At 48.5% G+C, this 3517-nt stretch overlaps 1 long non-coding RNA gene across 1 annotated transcript in view; it reads right to left on the reverse strand.

Moving 5' to 3' along the window:
• Window positions 1–6: 6 nt before the first annotated feature.
• Window positions 7–3517, reverse strand: part of LOC108447711 — a 6730-nt gene continuing 3219 nt past the window's right edge. Inside the window, exons 3-4 of the long non-coding RNA XR_001863381.1 lie at window positions 922–1055; window positions 7–227 (exon numbers count right to left, since the gene is read on the reverse strand). This is a non-coding gene — a long non-coding RNA (uncharacterized LOC108447711). The remainder of the gene's footprint in view (window positions 228–921; window positions 1056–3517) is intronic.

Raw genomic sequence — 3517 nt, forward strand, 5'->3', positions numbered from 1 at the left:
TCCCAGTGGGACCACAGGCAGATCACCTGGCTGTGATCATCAGCAGCAGCATGGGATGGAAGCTTCAGGGAGCTGTAAGGCAGCAGGTTCAAAAGCTGTTTCTCCAGTGCAGGAGTCAGAGCATCCTTAATCTTCTGGGTGTCTCTCTGTAAATTCACATTTTTATCCCAACAGGCACTGGTAGCTTTGCTGCAGAGGTGGGGAGAAGATTCTGCTGAGCACAGCACCTGTGAGAAACAAGGATTTAATTCATGTATATGTGGTTCTGCAAGAGTGAGTGGGTTAAAACTGTGAGCATTTTGCTGTATTTACCAGTGACCTGTGTGGAGACTGTGCTTTGTAGCAGCAGCACTTAACCCCTGGCCTGGAGGCTCTCCGTGTGTCCTGCCAGGATGGGTTAATGTAGAATTTTATTTCCAGCAGCACTGTGTTCCTGAGAGCAATTTGAGAACAGGCTGTGGGCTGAACAAGCTGGTTGTTAAATACCATCAGTCTCTGGATGGCATCAGGGAGGTTCCCTGGGCTCATCTCCAGACAGACTGTGGTGCTTGGAGTGTGGGGCTGAAGGTGGTGGGAGGGGCTGGACCTGAGGGAAGTGTTCCCATCTCCCCAGAATCTTGCCGTGATGTGTGTCAGTGGGAGGGGGTAAAGACCCTTAAGGGGAGGAGATGATGGGCCAGAGTCTGTGGAACTTAATAATCTTCCAGAATTTCTGGGTCTGACTGGAACAGCTTGGGGATATCTCAGTTTTCTGAAGGCTTCCTCATCCTCCCATGTCAGAGCTTCATGGAGGTCTGGGTCCCACAGCCTGGCTGTGCTGTGGGAAGGTAGGGACCTTAGCCAATGTTCCATTTCCATGCTTAGACTTCCCCAGATGATCCCTGGATGTGAGAGCAGAAGGAGCAAGGGGAGTCACGTTACCTGTGAATGATCCTCCTGGCATCCTCAACATCCTTGCAGTCTCCACAGCAACACAGGCTGGTCCAAAATCCATCCTCTGGGCCTGGGCTGGAGGCCACTCTGGAGGCAGGAACTTCTCAGGAGCGTCTCACCTGCTTTCATGTGAGAGCAGGGATTTTCTTCCTCCTCCTCACCTGCTCCCTGGGAACATTCCCTGGCAGGGAGCACATCTATTCCCTCCTCTGAGTCCCTGCCTGTGCACCGGGGGCTTTTCTCTGCCTGACTGTGCAGCAGGAAGTGAAACACCTGAGACTTTGAATGTGTTTACTCTTGGCTTTGACCTTTCTGCTCATCCCATGTGTGTGTGGCTCTGAAAAATCTCTCCCTGTAAAACATTGCTCTGACAGCAAAGAAGCTGAGGGTGCTTCTAGTTCTGGTGCTCCAGACAGCGTCAGTGAGGGGTGAGGGAGATGCAGATGCCTGACTTGGATTTAATATCCCTTATGGATTATATTGTAGCAGCTGTCTGGTGTACCCTCCTGCAGGGTCTCTGAGAGGAAGGGCTCTGCCTATGGCAAGCTCAAAAAAGAGGGAAACTCTGGTCTCTTGGATGGTGCCAGGGTGGATTTATTCTTTTTAGCTGAAAGCACAGGCACTTCAGAGAAAACACCTGCAGGGAGAAAGTGGTGTAAAGGCTTCTGAGCAGAGGGATTGGCTATCTCACCCACTCCCTGGGTGGCTGCTGGGATGGGGACTTGGCACAGACCTGCCATTCTGGACCTGAGCTTGGTGCTTCCAGGGTGTGTTTGTGAACATCTGGCAAAGAGGGCCAGTTCTTAGAGCATCCTGGTTGAAAAGAGGCCTTTCAGATTGGGTTTTTAGTGTTGCTGCCTGGGTTTGCAGGGTGTGTGTGTGAAGGGGAGGGCAGGGGCTATTCCATGTGCTGACCAGGGCCTCTGCTTCCTGCAGTGGAGAACAGAGCAGGGCCTCTCCAAATGCAAGGTGAGGAATAATTGTTTTCTTCAGTGTGGTGGTTTCCTGGAGAAATGAAGGCTGGAAGGGACTTCTGGAAGGCATCACACTGACCTCCCAGCTTGGGTCAGAGCAGGTCCCTGGGCGGGCGAATGTAATGCTGCCTTTTTCAGCAGCAGCTCTTCTGCTTGTATCCATGGGTTTTGGGGCAGGAAAAACTATGTGAATTGTTATCTGAGGTCAAGAATGTCTAAAGGTGGATCCCTACTCCACCTTGACAGAAGGCCACAGGAAAATATCCTTTTCTCCTCCTCTGGGCAAATTTATCTGTGTGTAGCCCTTTTTCTGGGGCTCAGCCCTTGCTGGGCCATCTTCTGGTGTCACTTTATCGGCTGCAACAAGATCATCTGCTTTAGATTTTGTGCTGTCTGTGAAGATGCAGTTAACGGACATGAGTTTTCAGCAGGGATGAGGAAAGAAACACTCCTTATGGCCGTGTGAGTATTTGGATGCTGGAAAAGAAATAAACTGCAGGCAAAGTCATGATCCAGCTGTTCTCTGCTGGGATGGATACCCCATAGTCTGAGGTTTTTTGAGGGCTGAATTTTGGGTTTATGCCTTGCTGGTGACACAAGTAAGTTACTAGACCTCACTCCAGGTCCTGAGAATCAAGTAGACTGGGACTATCCCAAGGCTTGGTCACAGATCCAGCCTTCAGCTATTCCAGTTGCTTAATTAATAATCCTTTCTGTACAGATTATGTGTTTAGTGCCTTTCTCTGCTCATAATTCTGGGAATGTTGTTTGTTTTACCTTTTCCTAATTGCTTTCTGCTTGCTTTGAAGAGTGAACACCAAAACCATCTTTTTGGGTTGAACTTGAAGCATCCATTTTTTTTCAGGGTGATGCATCAAGAACTACAAGCCACAGATGAGAAAAGTCCTTGTAATTTAATTTCAGGCCTGAAAAATCAGAGAATACTTGAATTTCCAATGGCCCAAAATGAACTGTGGAAGTGAATGTTGAATCAGTTTTTGCTCTGAATCACACTCTGAGTTTAGATGGTGCATTTATTCCTGTGCTGTCAGTTCATATTTTTCCAAGGGTAGTTGAGGATGCTCAAGTGTTCTTTACTTTTACAGACTATACATATATGTAAATATATATTTATTTATATATCTATTAACTATATATAACTTGGGATGTGTCCATCCACCACAACACTTTACTGGTATATTTGGAATATCTTGCTGAAAAAAGGAGCTTCAGCGTGGAAATCGGTGATTTTTTTCTGATGAAGGGCTTAGAATTTGGCTCACTTGAAAGAATTTTTGATGTTCGGTGTTTCTGGATGCCTAATTGTTGGGGTTTTAGTTCTCCTCCCGTTTTATTTTTCTCTTAAAGGAATTTCCCCCATACATGTTGCCAGGGGGACAAATTGCTGGGTGCTTAAGAAAAACAAAAGACCTGGCCACAGAGAGAGGGGAGCATCTCTTTCACCTGGGTGTGTGGGGAGTCAGTCCTCGGGATCTGGACAGAGAGAGAGGCTGCTTCTTTGCCTGCCTCCCTTCTATGGGAGAGACCCCGGGATCCCAAGCCCGCCTTTCCCTGCCCCGCTGGGAGCCGGGGCGCCGCCGCCCTGCCCC

Source organism: Corvus brachyrhynchos, unplaced genomic scaffold, assembly GCF_000691975.1.
Source record: "Corvus brachyrhynchos isolate BGI_N302 unplaced genomic scaffold, ASM69197v1 scaffold46, whole genome shotgun sequence".
In the NCBI taxonomy this organism is placed as follows: Eukaryota; Metazoa; Chordata; class Aves; order Passeriformes; family Corvidae; genus Corvus; species Corvus brachyrhynchos.